The sequence below is a fragment of the Ascaphus truei genome, chromosome 4 (genome assembly GCF_040206685.1).
Source record: "Ascaphus truei isolate aAscTru1 chromosome 4, aAscTru1.hap1, whole genome shotgun sequence".
Lineage (NCBI taxonomy): Eukaryota > Metazoa > Chordata > Amphibia > Anura > Ascaphidae > Ascaphus > Ascaphus truei.
In genome coordinates this window covers 279,044,439-279,068,132 of record NC_134486.1, presented here as the reverse complement: position 1 = coordinate 279,068,132, position 23,694 = coordinate 279,044,439, and positions in this window count along the sequence as shown.

Sequence of the window (23,694 nt, the reverse complement as noted above, 5' to 3'; positions counted from 1 at the left end):
TATATACACTGTGTATATATATATATATATATATATATATATATATATATATATCATACAGCTATATTTTTATATATATATATATATATATACTGTATATATATATATATATATATATATATATATATATATATATATATATATATATATATATATATATATACATACTGTATGTGAGTGAAAAGAGAAAAAAGTAACCCGTATGGGAGCACTCAGGTATGCAATTGATATATTTGTTTATTTATTTGACACAGTGCAAAAAGGGATGAATAAACAGTACATGATTTAAAAACACTTAAAAAAGAGGCATGGACCCTTAAACACTAATGAACAGCACTAGGGAACGACACACACTGTCAACCCTAAACATGAAAAGGATAGTGACTCAAAAAACACTAGGGAGAATCAAAGTGAATCACAATACAGTAGGTTACTGGGTTTAAAGGCACCTACTGTATACAACGCTAAGGATAATGCACACTACACACCAAAAGGTAGACTTGTCAAAGTATAAATGACAGTCTCAAAGCATCACACATCTGCATTAGCATACAGTAATATACAGTAACCAATGCCTACAGCACAAATCATGTGTAGGAAAGGTGGTAAGGTGGAATGAAATCCCTAGATGTGTAGAGCAATGAAGTTAATGAATAGCATACTGTACAGTATAAAACATAACATTACAATCCACACAGTACATTGCATTTACAGTACATTGTATACTGTAAATGATGCATAGCATTAAATCTATGCACCATATACAGTACTGTACATTCTGCAAATGAATGTTAACAATATAATTGCAAGCTACTCTACCAGTAAATACTGTACAAACACTTCCAAACAAGTCAACTTAACTACAGTATTTTAACCAAGCAAGTAAACCAAAATCAATATATACTGTAAGTAACAACCAGAAAAGACAATTTAAAAACAAACTAACCCTTACAATACCAAGGATTACATCTATCTAATTGTAAAAAACCTTATACATTATACACAGCATTGTTTAAAAACCCCTTCCCCCCTAATGTTTGTGTTAAGCAGATTACACTGAAGGGAGAGAGATATAAAGGCCTAAAGCCCCTTCCCCCCCTAATGTTTCTGTTAAGCAGATTACACTGAAGGGAGAGAGATATAAAGGCCTAAAGCCTTACCTGCATTGGTAAACCCTCCCTGCATTGGTAAACCCTCCCTGCATTGATGTCGTGTAGTGTACAGTATGTAAATGTGGGGAGGAGGGGGGCCCAATGTGCATAATGTACTGTGAGGTCTAACCACCCTCACCCCCTACCCACATACTGTACCGTTACCCCCCCCCCCCCCCCATCCTGGCCATGGCCCCTCACGCACAGCAGCTCCACAATTAATAAATAAATATAAATAAATACATGAAGAGAAATAAATATATACTTTATATATAAATGTGAGTTTATAAATAAAATAAAGAATATTATTTCTAGGGGCCCTAGAACAGAAGTTCCCACGCCAATTTCGCGCTCATTGCTCTTTTTTTGCTCTTTTTTTACAATGTTGCTGGTCTTGCGGCTTTGCAGTATGCAAGCAAAAAGCGCAGTGTATGAAGTCTGGGTGAGCGCTTTCCACATTTGATGCCTACGGCACCTTCCCATTTCTACACACTTCAATACCTGCACAGTTGGTAGCGCTTTCCATCCCAGCTACCATTCTGGATATTCACCTCTCACAGGCCATTCTTGCCCGAGTCTGTCCTATCAGACAGGGGCATTAACCTGTATCCACACCACCTGGACAATTTCTCTCTGTCAGAGACTTGTGCTATTTATTTTATATATTTTTGTGTAATTATTCATGCAAATTTATGCTCATTTCATATGTGGTTTTCAACATAAAGTGGCTGCTGGGCCTGATCCTAACTCATACAGTATACAGTAGCGCTTCCCTGTTTGTTTGTTTATTGCAAGCAAAAAGCAGTTTGTAGTACTGAGTGTGAGATAAATTACTGTATTTATCAGTGTTGATCAAAGAGAGTTGATCAGAAGGATTCCCCTTATATACAGTACGTAGAATTAATAAAATTGTATTATTTTCCGATATCCGCAGTGATTCTGGTCAACCTGACAGATTTTTAGTAATACAGTATACTGTACTGCAAGACCATGTGTTGTCTACCTTTTACTACAGTATACTGTACTGTATGAATGACAATAGAGTGCTGTATACTTTATAAGGGGAATCCTTCTGATCAATTCTCTTTGATCAATACTGATAAATACAGTATCATATTTATACCCCTTTAGCACCTGTCGTTCCATCCTATGCACCCATTTACTGTACAATGGTGATTGCGGTCGTATTCACGTACTTTATGTGAGATAAATTAACCAGTTCTTTTATTGCTGAAGTCGCCACAAAATACTTTTATTTACAAATACAGTACAATACAATGGTGAAACTTTTCAAGTTAACAGCAATTCAAAACATCAACACACAATAATACATACTTTACAGTACTGTACAGTATACTGTACTAGTATATTTGGGCCTTGTCTTTGGGGGTTTATTCATGCAATTATTAGGGTGACCTGGCGTTGGAAATACTGACACAGTACAATCCTACAGCTACACCACCCACCCCCTCCCTTAGAGTTTTTAATCCCTCCCTGGCCAAGCATCAATCGTCTGGCTAATCCAATCCAAGCCATTGTTTTGTTAATCTGGCCCTGGGCTGTTCAGAACAGCCACTGCTTCTAAATTACTGAAAATATACAGGATAAATATACAGTGATGTGAAATAATCCTTTCTGTGTGTCTGAGAGTGTTGAAAGTCACCAGGTCCTCATCTAGTAGAGTACATTCTCGAATACCTTTAGAATAAAAATACAGTATATATAAATATACAGTATAAATATTGCACAGTATACTGTAATGTTAAATAACCCATCCTGTTCTTTTTCCCTTCATACTGTAACAGTATCCTCATTGTGTCTGCGGTACAGTAGTTCATTGAGAGAGGAGAGGTTTTGTGTACATCATTACTGCTGTTTATATACTGTACATTTGACTGCACAAGCAGATTTGACGAACACAAGGCCCCCCCTCCCCTCTGGTGCACCCTTTTTCCTGGAACGACAAGAAAACAAAAACTTTGTTCAGTTACTGTACTGTACTGTATGTGCGTACTGTATTATGGTAGACCTACTGTACAGTAGGTGGCTGGTGCAGCTTTCTCTGGAAAGAAAAAATGGAGCAGTTAGTAGGCAGTTACTGTAGTATGTCAAACTAGTCTACTGTACTGTATACTGGAACTACTGTAAACTCTGACTATTGGGAAAGCTAAAATCTGTGCCATACTTACCTGTATCATAGTGTACCTACTGTACAATACTACAGCACTGTACTACTTTCCTGATGCTTGTCCATTGCGCGCGATGACAATAGGCAACACAGTGGCAATATGGTCTATATATTTATTGCATCGTTCCTCGGTGAGTACATCGTTCCAAAAACTCATTATGGCTGTATACAACTCGTCCTTCTTGGAGGGTTTCGCCACTTTACGGATGTGGTCCTTCAGCTGATGCCAGACCATTTCGATCGGATTGAAGTCTGGTGATCTGTGATTGGAAAGAAAGGACAATTAGTTTAAGAGATAGAGTACACAGTAAAAACAGTGGGGAACATATAAATGGGACACGGTCTACTACACTTACTCCGCTGGCGTCTTCACCCAGTTGATGCCGCGCTCAAGGATATGCGCCGTCGACGCGGTGTGCTTGGGATCATTGTCCTGGTAAAAGCGATGACCATTGGGAAAGTCTTGTGTGATGTATCGCACTATCACGGGCACAATGTTGTCTTGGAAGAAATCTTTATTCATGATTCCTATAGCAAGAAAAGAAAAGTGCTCAATAGTACAGTACAGTGCATACGGTAAGGCAACACTAGTCAAGTACAGTGCATTAGGCGGCATTATATTTGAGAAATTGTACCTTCAAAGACGACAATGCATCCCGGTCCACGCCTAGAGATGGCACCCCACACATGCAGCTTCACAGGGTGTTTTGGCCGTGGCTTCAAAGTTATGCGGCCTTTTTTGTGGAACGCAAATCTTGCAAATCTCTCCAGCGACACAGTAGACTCATCAGTGAAGATGCAATCCTGGAAAGTCTCACCGCTGTCGATCCATGCCTGGGCCTGGAGCACTCTTTTGATTTTGTTTGCGTCCCGTATCATGGGGTACGCTCTGTAATGACAATGAATAAAAAATGTTAGCGTCACAGCGCAGTACAGTTTGCAAAACAACATTTTTACTTTACAGTACAGTACCTCCTGTACTGTCCACTACTAACCTCACACGTCCATATTTCCATCCAATTCTGCGTCTCATCTTCTTTATGCTGCTCTCGGATACAGTCAGATTGTGGTTTTCCTGAAGAGTGTTTTTAACCCTTAATGCGCTCCTCTCATCATTCTCCTCACTTATTCTGTCCACCAGAAGAGTAGTCTCCCTACAATGCAAAGAAATTATATTGTGTTATTAATATGCAGCAATATAAAATGTATATTGTATACTGTACATGTAATGTTGTAATATACAGTAAATATAAATATACAAAAAATGTATACTGCTGTACTATAAATATAAATAGACAAAATATACAGTATACAGTACTGTTGTAATATAATAAATATACTATATAAATACGGTATACTGTTGTTATATCATAATAAATACACATCATATACTGTATATTTCGTTGTAAGATGAATTGCAATATACCAAAAGTGTATACTGCTGCACAAAAAATATAAATTGACCACACATACAGTACACTACAGTATATACTGTTGTACTATATAAATACGGTATACTGTTGTTATATCATAATAAATACACATCATATACTGTATATTCCGTTGTAAGATGAATTGCAATATACCAAAAGTGTATACTGCTGCACAAAAAATATAAATTGACCACACATACAGTACACTACAGTATATACTGTTGTACTATATAAATACGGTATACTGTTGTTATATCATAATAAATACACATCATATACTGTATATTCCGTTGTAAGATGAATTGCAATATACCAAAAGTGTATACTGCTGCACAAAAAATATAAATTGACCACACATACAGTACACTACAGTATATACTGTTGTAATATAATAAATATACTATATAAATACGGTATACTGTTGTTATATCATAATAAATACACATCATATACTGTATATTCCGTTGTAAGATGAATTGCAATATACCAAAAGTGTATACTGCTGCACAAAAAATATAAATTGACCACACATACAGTACACTACAGTATATACTGTTGTAATATAATAAATATACTATATAAATACGGTATACTGTAGATGTACACTACAGTTTTCTATATTTTTTTTGGTTAAGTTTTATAAATACAGTATACAGTACTTACGCATTTGTTACCCTTGGTGCCTTTTTGCGGTCTCTGTTTTTTCCTTGTGCATGATAGCACACAGTGCTTGATGGCACAACGAGGCCAGAAGCAGTTAACCAGCGCTGGATATCTGCAATTCGTTGTCCGCTCGTGTACATCTCCTTCATTCTCATGCTGAGATCCTTTGAAATCTTCTTAACAGGCATTGCTGCGAGTACTGTAGAAAGAAATACAAACACAAGAATGTGTATTCGATGTTTAGTCGATGTGTATTCAATGTGCAGTGAATCCACAAAATGGATGGTGTATTTATATGTTAATGACTCACATAACAGACCACCCACTTTCAACACCTGTACCTGGCCACCATGCATAAAAGGTTGTACACGTTGCATAGCCCACCACTTGCTGATCTTTATCTGAGGCATTGTCCAGATACTGCATTGTGCCTCCCGCTTACATGGAGCATCCCCGGTTCTATGGACGAAAGAATCATCTCACCTCTGCTGTGCCTGCCACACTGAAAAAGAGAAAGGCAGTTACCGTTCCCAAGCCAAAGGCAAAGCGACAGGCTAAGGCCAACAAAGAAAACCTTCTGCTGACCCCAAAGGCTAAGGCTTTTAAAACACGTCAGCCTTATTATGTGAAGAAGAAATACGGTACTGTGCTCGGTTCGCAAGACGCATGGCAGCCAACTCACCGAATCCGCAGACCACTTGCTCCCATATGCTTCGACGACTCTGCTGTAGCTGTCCCGGAAATCTTCAGCCCGGCTTCTCCACCCCCATCTTCTCCGGTTCCATCTGAAGATGCTGCTGCCTCTGAAATCAACGGGTCACTGTCTCCTTTGCTCTTGGACGACTCTGCTTCTCTCCCGGAAATCCAGCGGTCACCTTCTCCATCCCTCTTCCACCACGCTGCAGCTTCTCCTGTACCGGGCATCCCCAGGTCACCTCTTCCACTCTCCATCGATGCCGCTTCTCTCCAGGGAACCCCCATCTCATCCTCCGTTGCACCCATCCCCCCAGATCTCCAGATGCCATGCACAAGCAGCTCGTTGGACCGGATCCTGAATGGGCTAAGTGTGGATCTCCCCGGGAATTCTAGTGTGCTGGCAAAGCTAGATCTGCTTCTGGAGTCGGTGCTACATATGGAGCAACGGCTGGATCAACGGATGCTACATATGGAGCAACGGATGGATCAACGGATGGACAAGATAGAGGCAGACATAGCGGGCATACATTATTTGCTCGGTGTTAATGCCCCTGTTTCCCCGACGCTGGAGCAGGGGGGTGACATGGATGTGATGCATGGTACCTTCGACCCCCTTCCATCACCAAGCACACCCCCTCCACCAGAAGATACAGTGTACTATGCTATTGAGGAGGACATGACAACCCCATCTAGACCACGCCAGGAGACAACCCGGCGACCACTACCGGAGGAAAGCTTCCTCCCAGACACCCTACCATTGCCCATCGCCTCAAGTACACCCGCTCCCAAAAGACTTCCTACACCCGCTCGCATACAAACAGTGCCCGACATCTCCCTGTGCGATCTGACACCGGCGCTGAGGGAGAAGTATAGGGTGAGGAGTGCTGGTATACCACACAAGTATGCCTTGATCATATTTAAACACCATGTTCCCTACACATTGTACTGCGAGTGGGTGTTCAAAGTGAACTATGATGGGAATCGCCAAAAAAATGCCCTTCCTGCCAATTTAAGGAAAAAGATTGTGGAAGAAATGCAGCGCTATTACCCTGTTACAGATCCTGTAATGAGAGGCGTTAGAGACTGCATTAATGGCGTTTTGCGCCATGCAAGGCATCGGCCATGGCTGGAAAATGGGGAGGACTTTCAGTGAGACCATACTGTAATGTTGTGCTGTACTGTACAGTACATGTTTTACCCTATAGTACCTGCTGTACTTAAACAAAGGATACTGAATGTTGTTGTGTGTTGCACGGTTTTTGTACTGTATTTGTAAATAAAAGTTTTTAGTGGCGACTTCAGCAATAAAAGAACTGGTTACTTTATCTCACACACAGTACTACAAACTGCTTTTTGCTGCCAGACTGCAAACCCGCAAGACCAGCAACATTGTAACAAAAGAGCAATGAGCGCGCAATTGGCGTGGGAACTTCTGTTCTAAGGCCCCTATAAATAATATTCTTTATTTTATTTATAAACTCACATTTATAAACCCCGTCACCCACCCCCGCTAAACACAATAAAAAATAATCACACACAGCATCCCCGCAATAAATAAATAAATAAATACAAATAAATACATTTGAAATACATTTTTATTGATAGTGTAGATGTGCAGGGGGTCTCTGGAGCTGAACCGCACAGGTTTTAGGTCTGGGGACCCCGTGCCCCCCGAGATACAGGCCCCTTTAGGGGGTGCCGGTAGCCCTCTGCTTGGTTTAAAGGTCCGATCACGTGATCGCGGCCTGTAAACCAAGCAGAGCAGAGGGATACCGGCACCCCCTAAAGGGGCCTGTATCTCGGGGGGCACGGGGTCCCCAGACCTGAAACCTGTGCGCTTCAGCTCCGGAGAACATCTACACTGTGAATAAAACACACACATCATTAAAGAATCATTCTTTAGCTTAGCGGCTATGCGCTATGGTAAAGAAGCAGCATTTCTGTCTTTTTAATAATATTGTAGAGTGAGCAGGGGGTTCCCTGAGACAGAAATCTAATCTCAGGGGACCCCCTGCTCCTGCACAATATTATTAAAAGTTCAGAAACGAGGCTTCATTAGCATAGCGTATAGCCGCTAAGGTAATGAAGGGGTTAACGCATAATAACCAATAAATACATTCAATACACTACCCACTACCCATGGCAACCTCCGCTGCTGTACAGTAAAACAGAGAAAAAAAATAACACTTTCAAAGTAATGTCCCCTAACCCCTTAATCACCATAGCGGTTATTAACCGCTACAGTCATGAAGGGGTTAACCCGCCCTCACCCACCACTTGGGACGCCTACTGTACATACCCTCCCACTCTAACCCCCCACCCCGTGAGGCCTAACCACCCTCAACCCTCACCCACTAACTACCCACAAGGGAGGCCTACCCACATACCGTTGGGGAAACACCCCACCCCCACCCCAGTACCCACAATAAAAACAGTACAATCACCCACAATAAACAGCATTCTATTTATTAAATACATTACCCACCCCCTGTGCCCCCCCCCCCATAAATACAAGATTTATTCTTTTACATTCAGGGTCCATAACGTAGCCCCACGCTAGTCCCCGGTGGGCTGGCAGGGCACCTGGACAGACCTACAGTTTACCAGCAGCATTCCACAGGTTCTGGAGGCCTGCTGGTGGATCCTGCCAGCACCATGGCGCCCAGGTGGTCTCCTTGGGTCACCGTGAGCCTCAATTGGGTCCACACGGTAGGCCCAAGGATGTCTGGGAGCCCCGGGTCAAACCCACAGGTGTCTGCGGGGCCTCGGGTGGTTCCCATGGGGGTCTGGGGAACTCACGGGTGCTCACTACGGGTCCGCGGTGCCCCCACAGAAGTGGGACCACACATCATCATCCCCGCACCTACGGCTCGGAGGTGCCCCCACAGAAGTGGGACCACACATCGTCATGCCCGCAGACTACGGGTCCGCGGTGCCCCCACAGAAGTGGGACCACACATCATCATCCCCGCATGTGTCACCCGTGGAACCACCAGCCTGCTACCCTTTAGGATACCCGAGGATTCCCCGCGGGTGGTCTCCAGAGGTCCCACGCAAAACCACGGAAGTAACCCTGAATGTAAAAAAAATAAACCTGGCCTATACATTCAATACATACACCCTCCCCCCCAACACCTACAGTACAATAATGTGCAAAATAACTATTATCCAGATATGGATAATAGATTAATTGCCCATTATTAAAAACATTAACTAGCATATACAAATAAATAAAGTACTACTGACCTCATCAATACGAAGTGTCCGACGCCAGCGCCTTCCTTCTCTTGCCCACACAAAACATAGCCAAAACCAAGCCAATACATTGCAATTACATTCAGATATCAATTAACCCCTTAAACACCTTATCGGATAATAACCGCAAAGGTAATTAAGGGGTTAAGCCACACAGGCACGATACCCACCCTTCACCCATGAATTTGTACTGTGGCTTCATCATGCAACTATATATATATATACTGTATATATATACATACAGAGAGACAGAGAGAAAGAGAGAGAGAGAGATATATACAGTATATATATATACACACGTTATATACACACCCATGATAAACCAAATATACAGTACAAATAAATGTAGAAGGGTTATCAAAACCATACTGTTCTACAACCAAACACTTCTCCATACAGACACTACATTAAAAATCAATTTCCTTTAAAAATCCTAACTGATCTCACAATCTACTGTACTGTATATGATCACAAACCAATGAAAAAAGTCACATTCCAAAATGCATAAAATCTATGCACCATACTGTATACATTCTGCAAATTAATCAACGTAAACAAAAATCAATTAGCAATCATTATTTAGATCTCTAAACATTTCACACTCAATCATGAACAATGAAACCATTAACAGATTCACGCCTAGAGCAGAACAATTAAGCCTTTGAAAAAATATAAGTACCGACAAAAATACAACCTTTCCAAACCAAGCCTACAGTACCTACAGTATCCCTGACCTTCCTCAAACACACAATACAATACCAAGGAATAATACATCTATCTAATTTTAAAATACTTTAAACTCACAAAATAATTAAAAACACATCTAATCCAGCTTTTAAAACATCATCATTTCTTACCCTGAATGTATACTGTACAGTATATCTCTCTAGACATATATATTGTACATACATACATACAGTGGCAAGAAATGATATACCACAAAAAAATAAAAATACACAGGTTAAAAAACCTTTTGAAAAAATTAACAAGTTAAATAAAATACATTTCTTTACTGTAGTTCACTTACCATTACTTGCCCCCACCGACTCCCGTTGCCCAGCTTACTCACGAACCAATCCACGATCAGGAACCCATAAAATAATAAACCATTGAAAATAATAAACATTAAACTAAAAATCCAAACCAATCCACGGGTCTTCTACTTGTAATACACCTTCATCTGTATTCTTCTTTCTTCTATCTCCTTCCGGGCGGGGCAGGGCGTGGTCTTCTTTCCATCATCGGCCACGCCCTTGTCTTTTTCCTTCTCCGGAGGTCCTTCCTCCGCGGCGTCTGGCTGCAAAATGAGACGACATAGGCTTTTAAAGGCCTATGACGTCACATTTTGCGTCATGGTTCCCACGGTCCTGATTGGACCGTGAAAACCATGTGTGTTGGCCGATAATAAAAAAATGATGACGTCACTTAAAGGGAATGAAAGCACAGCCAATCAGAATGGCTTTGCTTCAATTGCCTTTAAGATGACGTCATGAAAAGGCACATGGCCGTGCACACATGGTACTAGAGCCAATCAGAGCGTGGGAACTTTATCCCTACTCTGATTGGCTCTGGTATACCATGTGTCAGGGGCTTGGGGGAGAAAGGATGTGACGTCAATAAGGATAAAGTTCCCACGCTCTGATTGGCTACCGTACCACGTGACAGGTTTTCATTGACGTCACATCCTTTCTCCCCCAAGCCCCTGACACATGGTATACCAGAGCCAATCAGAGTAGGGATAAAGTTCCCACGCTCTGATTGGCTCTAGTACCATGTGTGCACGGCCATGTGCCTTTTCATGACGTCATCTTAAAGGCAATTGAAGCAAAGCCATTCTGATTGGCTGTGCTTTCATTCCCTTTAAGTGACGTCATCATTTTTTTATTATCGGCCAACACACATGGTTTTCACGGTCCAATCAGGACCGTGGGAACCATGACGCAAAATGTGACGTCATAGGCCTTTAAAAGCCTATGTCGTCTCATTTTGCAGCCAGACGCCGCGGAGGAAGGACCTCCGGAGAAGGAAAAAGACAAGGGCGTGGCCGATGATGGAAAGAAGACCACGCCCTGCCCCGCCCGGAAGGAGATAGAAGAAAGAAGAATACAGATGAAGGTGTATTACAAGTAGAAGACCCGTGGATTGGTTTGGATTTTTAGTTTAATGTTTATTATTTTCAATGGTTTATTATTTTATGGGTTCCTGATCGTGGATTGGTTCGTGAGTAAGCTGGGCAACGGGAGTCGGTGGGGGCAAGTAATGGTAAGTGAACTACAGTAAAGAAATGTATTTTATTTAACTTGTTAATTTTTTCAAAAGGTTTTTTTAACCTGTGTATTTTTATTTTTTTGTGGTATATCATTTCTTGCCACTGTATGTATGTATGTACAATATATATGTCTAGAGAGATATACTGTACAGTATACATTCAGGGTAAGAAATGATGATGTTTTAAAAGCTGGATTAGATGTGTTTTTAATTATTTTGTGAGTTTAAAGTATTTTAAAATTAGATAGATGTATTATTCCTTGGTATTGTATTGTGTGTTTGAGGAAGGTCAGGGATACTGTAGGTACTGTAGGCTTGGTTTGGAAAGGTTGTATTTTTGTCGGTACTTATATTTTTTCAAAGGCTTAATTGTTCTGCTCTAGGCGTGAATCTGTTAATGGTTTCATTGTTCATGATTGAGTGTGAAATGTTTAGAGATCTAAATAATGATTGCTAATTGATTTTTGTTTACGTTGATTAATTTGCAGAATGTATACAGTATGGTGCATAGATTTTATGCATTTTGGAATGTGACTTTTTTCATTGGTTTGTGATCATATACAGTACAGTAGATTGTGAGATCAGTTAGGATTTTTAAAGGAAATTGATTTTTAATGTAGTGTCTGTATGGAGAAGTGTTTGGTTGTAGAACAGTATGGTTTTGATAACCCTTCTACATTTATTTGTACTGTATATTTGGTTTATCATGGGTGTGTATATAACGTGTGTATATATATATACTGTATATATCTCTCTCTCTCTCTCTTTCTCTCTGTCTCTCTGTATGTATATATATACAGTATATATATATATAGTTGCATGATGAAGCCACAGTACAAATTCATGGGTGAAGGGTGGGTATCGTGCCTGTGTGGCTTAACCCCTTAATTACCTTTGCGGTTATTATCCGATAAGGTGTTTAAGGGGTTAATTGATATCTGAATGTAATTGCAATGTATTGGCTTGGTTTTGGCTATGTTTTGTGTGGGCAAGAGAAGGAAGGCGCTGGCGTCGGACACTTCGTATTGATGAGGTCAGTAGTACTTTATTTATTTGTATATGCTAGTTAATGTTTTTAATAATGGGCAATTAATCTATTATCCATATCTGGATAATAGTTATTTTGCACATTATTGTACTGTAGGTGTTGGGGGGGAGGGTGTATGTATTGAATGTATAGGCCAGGTTTATTTTTTTTACATTCAGGGTTACTTCCGTGGTTTTGCGTGGGACCTCTGGAGACCACCCGCGGGGAATCCTCGGGTATCCTAAAGGGTAGCAGGCTGGTGGTTCCACGGGTGACACATGCGGGGATGATGATGTGTGGTCCCACTTCTGTGGGGGCACCGCGGACCCGTAGTCTGCGGGCATGACGATGTGTGGTCCCACTTCTGTGGGGGCACCTCCGAGCCGTAGGTGCGGGGATGATGATGTGTGGTCCCACTTCTGTGGGGGCACCGCGGACCCGTAGTGAGCACCCGTGAGTTCCCCAGACCCCCATGGGAACCACCCGAGGCCCCGCAGACACCTGTGGGTTTGACCCGGGGCTCCCAGACATCCTTGGGCCTACCGTGTGGACCCAATTGAGGCTCACGGTGACCCAAGGAGACCACCTGGGCGCCATGGTGCTGGCAGGATCCACCAGCAGGCCTCCAGAACCTGTGGAATGCTGCTGGTAAACTGTAGGTCTGTCCAGGTGCCCTGCCAGCCCACCGGGGACTAGCGTGGGGCTACGTTATGGACCCTGAATGTAAAAGAATAAATCTTGTATTTATGGGGGGGGGGGCACAGGGGGTGGGTAATGTATTTAATAAATAGAATGCTGTTTATTGTGGGTGATTGTACTGTTTTTATTGTGGGTACTGGGGTGGGGGTGGGGTGTTTCCCCAACGGTATGTGGGTAGGCCTCCCTTGTGGGTAGTTAGTGGGTGAGGGTTGAGGGTGGTTAGGCCTCACGGGGTGGGGGGTTAGAGTGGGAGGGTATGTACAGTAGGCGTCCCAAGTGGTGGGTGAGGGCGGGTTAACCCCTTCATGACTGTAGCGGTTAATAACCGCTATGGTGATTAAGGGGTTAGGGGACATTACTTTGAAAGTGTTATTTTTTTTCTCTGTTTTACTGTACAGCAGCGGAGGTTGCCATGGGTAGTGGGTAGTGTATTGAATGTATTTATTGGTTATTATGCGTTAACCCCTTCATTACCTTAGCGGCTATACGCTATGCTAATGAAGCCTCGTTTCTGAACTTTTAATAATATTGTGCAGGAGCAGGGGGTCCCCTGAGATTAGATTTCTGTCTCAGGGAACCCCCTGCTCACTCTACAATATTATTAAAAAGACAGAAATGCTGCTTCTTTACCATAGCGCATAGCCGCTAAGCTAAAGAATGATTCTTTAATGATGTGTGTGTTTTATTCACAGTGTAGATGTTCTCCGGAGCTGAAGCGCACAGGTTTCAGGTCTGGGGACCCCGTGCCCCCCGAGATACAGGCCCCTTTAGGGGGTGCCGGTATCCCTCTGCTCTGCTTGGTTTACAGGCCGCGATCACGTGATCGGACCTTTAAACCAAGCAGAGGGCTACCGGCACCCCCTAAAGGGGCCTGTATCTCGGGGGGCACGGGGTCCCCAGACCTAAAACCTGTGCGGTTCAGCTCCAGAGACCCCCTGCACATCTACACTATCAATAAAAATGTATTTCAAATGTATTTATTTGTATTTATTTATTTATTTATTGCGGGGATGCTGTGTGTGATTATTTTTTATTGTGTTTAGCGGGGGTGGGTGACGGGGTTTATAAATGTGAGTTTATAAATAAAATAAAGAATATTATTTATAGGGGCCTTAGAACAGAAGTTCCCACGCCAATTGCGCGCTCATTGCTCTTTTGTTACAATGTTGCTGGTCTTGCGGGTTTGCAGTCTGGCAGCAAAAAGCAGTTTGTAGTACTGTGTGTGAGATAAAGTAACCAGTTCTTTTATTGCTGAAGTCGCCACTAAAAACTTTTATTTACAAATACAGTACAAAAACCGTGCAACACACAACAACATTCAGTATCCTTTGTTTAAGTACAGCAGGTACTATAGGGTAAAACATGTACTGTACAGTACAGCACAACATTACAGTATGGTCTCACTGAAAGTCCTCCCCATTTTCCAGCCATGGCCGATGCCTTGCATGGCGCAAAACGCCATTAATGCAGTCTCTAACGCCTCTCATTACAGGATCTGTAACAGGGTAATAGCGCTGCATTTCTTCCACAATCTTTTTCCTTAAATTGGCAGGAAGGGCATTTTTTTGGCGATTCCCATCATAGTTCACTTTGAACACCCACTCGCAGTACAATGTGTAGGGAACATGGTGTTTAAATATGATCAAGGCATACTTGTGTGGTATACCAGCACTCCTCACCCTATACTTCTCCCTCAGCGCCGGTGTCAGATCGCACAGGGAGATGTCGGGCACTGTTTGTATGCGAGCGGGTGTAGGAAGTCTTTTGGGAGCGGGTGTACTTGAGGCGATGGGCAATGGTAGGGTGTCTGGGAGGAAGCTTTCCTCCGGTAGTGGTCGCCGGGTTGTCTCCTGGCGTGGTCTAGATGGGGTTGTCATGTCCTCCTCAATAGCATAGTACACTGTATCTTCTGGTGGAGGGGGTGTGCTTGGTGATGGAAGGGGGTCGAAGGTACCATGCATCACATCCATGTCACCCCCCTGCTCCAGCGTCGGGGAAACAGGGGCATTAACACCGAGCAAATAATGTATGCCCGCTATGTCTGCCTCTATCTTGTCCATCCGTTGATCCATCCGTTGCTCCATATGTAGCATCCGTTGATCCAGCCGTTGCTCCATATGTAGCACCGACTCCAGAAGCAGATCTAGCTTTGCCAGCACACTAGAATTCCCGGGGAGATCCACACTTAGCCCATTCAGGATCCGGTCCAACGAGCTGCTTGTGCATGGCATCTGGAGATCTGGGGGGATGGGTGCAACGGAGGATGAGATGGGGGTTCCCTGGAGAGAAGCGGCATCGATGGAGAGTGGAAGAGGTGACCTGGGGATGCCCGGTACAGGAGAAGCTGCAGCGTGGTGGAAGAGGGATGGAGAAGGTGACCGCTGGATTTCCGGGAGAGAAGCAGAGTCGTCCAAGAGCAAAGGAGACAGTGACCCGTTGATTTCAGAGGCAGCAGCATCTTCAGATGGAACCGGAGAAGATGGGGGTGGAGAAGCCGGGCTGAAGATTTCCGGGACAGCTACAGCAGAGTCGTCGAAGCATATGGGAGCAAGTGGTCTGCGGATTCGGTGAGTTGGCTGCCATGCGTCTTGCGAACCGAGCACAGTACCGTATTTCTTCTTCACATAATAAGGCTGACGTGTTTTAAAAGCCTTAGCCTTTGGGGTCAGCAGAAGGTTTTCTTTGTTGGCCTTAGCCTGTCGCTTTGCCTTTGGCTTGGGAACGGTAACTGCCTTTCTCTTTTTCAGTGTGGCAGGCACAGCAGAGGTGAGATGATTCTTTCGTCCATAGAACCGGGGATGCTCCATGTAAGCGGGAGGCACAATGCAGTATCTGGACAATGCCTCAGATAAAGATCAGCAAGTGGTGGGCTATGCAACGTGTACAACCTTTTATGCATGGTGGCCAGGTACAGGTGTTGAAAGTGGGTGGTCTGTTATGTGAGTCATTAACATATAAATACACCATCCATTTTGTGGATTCACTGCACATTGAATACACATCGACTAAACATCGAATACACATTCTTGTGTTTGTATTTCTTTCTACAGTACTCGCAGCAATGCCTGTTAAGAAGATTTCAAAGGATCTCAGCATGAGAATGAAGGAGATGTACACGAGCGGACAACGAATTGCAGATATCCAGCGCTGGTTAACTGCTTCTGGCCTCGTTGTGCCATCAAGCACTGTGTGCTATCATGCACAAGGAAAAAACAGAGACCGCAAAAAGGCACCAAGGGTAACAAATGCGTAAGTACTGTATACTGTATTTATAAAACTTAACCAAAAAAAATATAGAAAACTGTAGTGTACATCTACAGTATACCGTATTTATATAGTATATTTATTATATTACAACAGTATATACTGTAGTGTACTGTATGTGTGGTCAATTTATATTTTTTGTGCAGCAGTATACACTTTTGGTATATTGCAATTCATCTTACAACGGAATATACAGTATATGATGTGTATTTATTATGATATAACAACAGTATACCGTATTTATATAGTATATTTATTATATTACAACAGTATATACTGTAGTGTACTGTATGTGTGGTCAATTTATATTTTTTGTGCAGCAGTATACACTTTTGGTATATTGCAATTCATCTTACAACGGAATATACAGTATATGATGTGTATTTATTATGATATAACAACAGTATACCGTATTTATATAGTACAACAGTATATACTGTAGTGTACTGTATGTGTGGTCAATTTATATTTTTTGTGCAGCAGTATACACTTTTGGTATATTGCAATTCATCTTACAACGGAATATACAGTATATGATGTGTATTTATTATGATATAACAACAGTATACCGTATTTATATAGTACAACAGTATATACTGTAATGTACTGTATGTGTGGTCAATTTATATTTTTTGTGCAGCAGTATACACTTTTGGTATATTGCAATTCATCTTACAACGAAATATACAGTATATGATGTGTATTTATTATGATATAACAACAGTATACCGTATTTATATAGTATATTTATTATATTACAACAGTACTGTATACTGTATATTTTGTCTATTTATATTTATAGTACAGCAGTATACATTTTTTGTATATTTATATTTACTGTATATTACAACATTACATGTACAGTATACAATATACATTTTATATTGCTGCATATTAATAACACAATATAATTTCTTTGCATTGTAGGGAGACTACTATTCTGGTGGACAGAATAAGTGAGGAGAATGATGAGAGGAGCGCATTAAGGGTTAAAAACACTCTTCAGGAAAACCACAATCTGACTGTATCCGAGAGCAGCATAAAGAAGATGAGACGCAGAATTGGATGGAAATATGGACGTGTGAGGTTAGTAGTGGACAGTACAGGAGGTACTGTACTGTAAAGTAAAAATGTTGTTTTGCAAACTGTACTGCGCTGTGACGCTAACATTTTTTATTCATTGTCATTACAGAGCGTACCCCATGATACGGGACGCAAACAAAATCAAAAGAGTGCTCCAGGCCCAGGCATGGATCGACAGCGGTGAGACTTTCCAGGATTGCATCTTCACTGATGAGTCTACTGTGTCGCTGGAGAGATTTGCAAGATGTGCGTTCCACAAAAAAGGCCGCATAACTTTGAAGCCACGGCCAAAACACCCTGTGAAGCTGCATGTGTGGGGTGCCATCTCTAGGCGTGGACCGGGATGCATTGTCGTCTTTGAAGGTACAATTTCTCAAATATAATGCCGCCTAATGCACTGTACTTGACTAGTGTTGCCTTACCGTATGCACTGTACTGTACTATTGAGCACTTTTCTTTTCTTGCTATAGGAATCATGAATAAAGATTTCTTCCAAGACAACATTGTGCCCGTGATAGTGCGATACATCACACAAGACTTTCCCAATGGTCATCGCTTTTACCAGGACAATGATCCCAAGCACACCGCGTCGACGGCGCATATCCTTGAGCGCGGCATCAACTGGGTGAAGACGCCAGCGGAGTAAGTGTAGTAGACCGTGTCCCATTTATATGTTCCCCACTGTTTTTACTGTGTACTCTATCTCTTAAACTAATTGTCCTTTCTTTCCAATCACAGATCACCAGACTTCAATCCGATCGAAATGGTCTGGCATCAGCTGAAGGACCACATCCGTAAAGTGGCGAAACCCTCCAAGAAGGACGAGTTGTATACAGCCATAATGAGTTTTTGGAACGATGTACTCACCGAGGAACGATGCAATAAATATATAGACCATATTGCCACTGTGTTGCCCATTGTCATCGCGCGCAATGGACAAGCATCAGGAAAGTAGTACAGTGCTGTAGTATTGTACAGTAGGTACACTATGATACAGGTAAGTATGGCACAGATTTTAGCTTTCCCAATAGTCAGAGTTTACAGTAGTTCCAGTATACAGTACAGTAGACTAGTTTGACATACTACAGTAACTGCCTACTAACTGCTCCATTTTTTCTTTCCAGAGAAAGCTGCACCAGCCACCTACTGTACAGTAGGTCTACCATAATACAGTACGCACATACAGTACAGTACAGTAACTGAACAAAGTTTTTGTTTTCTTGTCGTTCCAGGAAAAAGGGTGCACCAGAGGGGAGGGGGGGCCTTGTGTTCGTCAAATCTGCTTGTGCAGTCAAATGTACAGTATATAAACAGCAGTAATGATGTACACAAAACCTCTCCTCTCTCAATGAACTACTGTACCGCAGACACAATGAGGATACTGTTACAGTATGAAGGGAAAAAGAACAGGATGGGTTATTTAACATTACAGTATACTGTGCAATATTTATACTGTATATTTATATATACTGTATTTTTATTCTAAAGGTATTCGAGAATGTACTCTACTAGATGAGGACCTGGTGACTTTCAACACTCTCAGACACACAGAAAGGATTATTTCACATCACTGTATATTTATCCTGTATATTTTCAGTAATTTAGAAGCAGTGGCTGTTCTGAACAGCCCAGGGCCAGATTAACAAAACAATGGCTTGGATTGGATTAGCCAGACGATTGATGCTTGGCCAGGGAGGGATTAAAAACTCTAAGGGAGGGGGTGGGTGGTGTAGCTGTAGGATTGTACTGTGTCAGTATTTCCAACGCCAGGTCACCCTAATAATTGCATGAATAAACCCCCAAAGACAAGGCCCAAATATACTAGTACAGTATACTGTACAGTACTGTAAAGTATGTATTATTGTGTGTTGATGTTTTGAATTGCTGTTAACTTGAAAAGTTTCACCATTGTATTGTACTGTATTTGTAAATAAAAGTATTTTGTGGCGACTTCAGCAATAAAAGAACTGGTTAATTTATCTCACATAAAGTACGTGAATACGACCGCAATCACCATTGTACAGTAAATGGGTGCATAGGATGGAACGACAGGTGCTAAAGGGGTATAAATATGATACTGTATTTATCAGTATTGATCAAAGAGAATTGATCAGAAGGATTCCCCTTATAAAGTATACAGCACTCTATTGTCATTCATACAGTACAGTATACTGTAGTAAAAGGTAGACAACACATGGTCTTGCAGTACAGTATACTGTATTACTAAAAATCTGTCAGGTTGACCAGAATCACTGCGGATATCGGAAAATAATACAATTTTATTAATTCTACGTACTGTATATAAGGGGAATCCTTCTGATCAACTCTCTTTGATCAACACTGATAAATACAGTAATTTATCTCACACTCAGTACTACAAACTGCTTTTTGCTTGCAATAAACAAACAAACAGGGAAGCGCTACTGTATACTGTATGAGTTAGGATCAGGCCCAGCAGCCACTTTATGTTGAAAACCACATATGAAATGAGCATAAATTTGCATGAATAATTACACAAAAATATATAAAATAAATAGCACAAGTCTCTGACAGAGAGAAATTGTCCAGGTGGTGTGGATACAGGTTAATGCCCCTGTCTGATAGGACAGACTCGGGCAAGAATGGCCTGTGAGAGGTGAATATCCAGAATGGTAGCTGGGATGGAAAGCGCTACCAACTGTGCAGGTATTGAAGTGTGTAGAAATGGGAAGGTGCCGTAGGCATCAAATGTGGAAAGCGCTCACCCAGACTTCATACACTGCGCTTTTTGCTTGCATACTGCAAAGCCGCAAGACCAGCAACATTGTAAAAAAAGAGCAAAAAAAGAGCAATGAGCGCGAAATTGGCGTGGGAACTTCTGTTCTAGGGCCCCTAGAAATAATATTCTTTATTTTATTTATAAACTCACATTTATATATAAAGTATATATTTATTTCTCTTCATGTATTTATTTATATTTATTTATTAATTGTGGAGCTGCTGTGCGTGAGGGGCCATGGCCAGGATGAGGGGGGGGGGGGGGTAACGGTACAGTATGTGGGTAGGGGGTGAGGGTGGTTAGACCTCACAGTACATTATGCACATTGGGCCCCCCTCCTCCCCACATTTACATACTGTACACTACACGACATCAATGCAGGGAGGGTTTACCAATGCAGGGAGGGTTTACCAATGCAGGTAAGGCTTTAGGCCTTTATATCTCTCTCCCTTCAGTGTAATCTGCTTAACAGAAACATTAGGGGGGGAAGGGGCTTTAGGCCTTTATATCTCTCTCCCTTCAGTGTAATCTGCTTAACACAAACATTAGGGGGGAAGGGGTTTTTAAACAATGCTGTGTATAATGTATAAGGTTTTTTACAATTAGATAGATGTAATCCTTGGTATTGTAAGGGTTAGTTTGTTTTTAAATTGTCTTTTCTGGTTGTTACTTACAGTATATATTGATTTTGGTTTACTTGCTTGGTTAAAATACTGTAGTTAAGTTGACTTGTTTGGAAGTGTTTGTACAGTATTTACTGGTAGAGTAGCTTGCAATTATATTGTTAACATTCATTTGCAGAATGTACAGTACTGTATATGGTGCATAGATTTAATGCTATGCATCATTTACAGTATACAATGTACTGTAAATGCAATGTACTGTGTGGATTGTAATGTTATGTTTTATACTGTACAGTATGCTATTCATTAACTTCATTGCTCTACACATCTAGGGATTTCATTCCACCTTACCACCTTTCCTACACATGATTTGTGCTGTAGGCATTGGTTACTGTATATTACTGTATGCTAATGCAGATGTGTGATGCTTTGAGACTGTCATTTATACTTTGACAAGTCTACCTTTTGGTGTGTAGTGTGCATTATCCTTAGCGTTGTATACAGTAGGTGCCTTTAAACCCAGTAACCTACTGTATTGTGATTCACTTTGATTCTCCCTAGTGTTTTTTGAGTCACTATCCTTTTCATGTTTAGGGTTGACAGTGTGTGTCGTTCCCTAGTGCTGTTCATTAGTGTTTAAGGGTCCATGCCTCTTTTTTAAGTGTTTTTAAATCATGTACTGTTTATTCATCCCTTTTTGCACTGTGTCAAATAAATAAACAAATATATCAATTGCATACCTGAGTGCTCCCATACGGGTTACTTTTTTCTCTTTTCACTCACATACAGTATGTATATATATATATATATATATATATATATATATATATATATACAGTATATATATATATATATATATATATATATATATATAAAAATATAGCTGTATGATATATATATATATATATATATATATATACACAGTGTATATATGTATACTGTATGTATATATATATATATATATATATATATATATATATATATATATATATATATATATATACAGTGTATATATATATACAAAGTATATACTGTACAGTATATATTTATTTCTCTTCATGTCTTTATTTATTTATTTATTTAGATTTATTTATTAATTGTGGGGCTGCTGTGCGTGAATTTTTTTTATTGGGGGTGAGGGGGGTGTTTGGCCCTCAGCACTCAGAAACACAGGCCAGACAGATTTAAACACACACACAATAGGGGGAGGTTTTTTTACATAGCTTGCAGGGAAGTTTAACGCACACACAATAGGGGGATAGGGGGAGGGTTTTTTACATAGATTAGAGAGAAGGCAGGGCGTTTTAAAAGCGAGAATAGGGGAGGGGGTTTTACATAGATTTTATTTATTTATTTAGATTTATTTATTAATTGTGGGGCTGCTGTGCGTGAATTTTTTTTATTGGGGGTGAGGGGGGTGTTTGGCCCTTGGTGTGAGTTTACGACTTGCAGCAGCAGCACAATGAATAAATAAATATAAATAAATAAATAAATAAATGACAATAAATACATTTGAAATACATTTTTATTGATAGTGTACATGTGCAGGGGGTCTCCGGAGCTGAAGCGCACAGGTTTCAGGTCTGAGGACCCCGTGCCCCCCGAGATACAGGCCCCTTTAGGGGGTGCCGGTATCCCTCTGCTCTGCTTGGTTTACAGGCCCCGATCACGTGATCGGACCTTTAAACCAAGCAGAGGGCTACCGGCACCCCCTAAAGGGGCCTGTATCTCGGGGGGCACGGGGTCCCCAGACCTAAAACCAACGCGGTTCAGCTCCGGAGACCCCCTGCACATCTACACTATCAATAAAAATGTATTTCAAATGTATTTATTGTCATTTATTTATTTATTTTTTGGCGGCTGCTGTGTGTGTGTATTTTTTTATTGTGGGTAGCGGGAGGGTGGGTGAATGGGGTATTCGCCCCAACGATGGTTGGGGAGGGCTTGCGGGGGGGGGGGGGTTGGGGTAGCGGGAGGGCTTAACCCCTTCATGACCGTAGCGGTATTAACTGCTACGATCGTGAAGGGGTTAAGTGCACCCGCAACCCCCCCCCCCCTCCCGCAAGTCGTAAACTCACACCAAGGGCCAAATACCCCCCTCACCCATCCCCACTACACACAATAAAGCGGGCACGGTGGGTTAACCCCTTCATTGCCTTAGCGGCTATCCGCTATGGTAATGACGCAGCATTTTCCGTATTTTTAATAATATTGATCAGGAGCAGGGGGGGGGGGGGTTCCCTGAGCATTAATCATTAATTTCTGGCTCAGGGAACCCCCTGCTCACTTTACAATATTATTAAAATAATGCTTCTTTACCATAGCGCATAGACGCTAAGGTAAAGAACGAGTGTTTATTTATACTGTATATTGTATGTGTTTTATTGATACTGTACATGTGCAGAGGGTCTCCAGAGCAGAAGCGCACAGGTTTCAGGTCTGGGGACCCCGTGCCCCCCGAGATACAGGCCCCTTTAGGGGGTGCCGGTATCCCTCTGCTCTGCTTGGTTTACAGGCCGCGATCACGTGATCGGACCTTTAAACCAAGCAGAGGGCTACCGGCACCCCCTAAAGGGGCCTGTATCT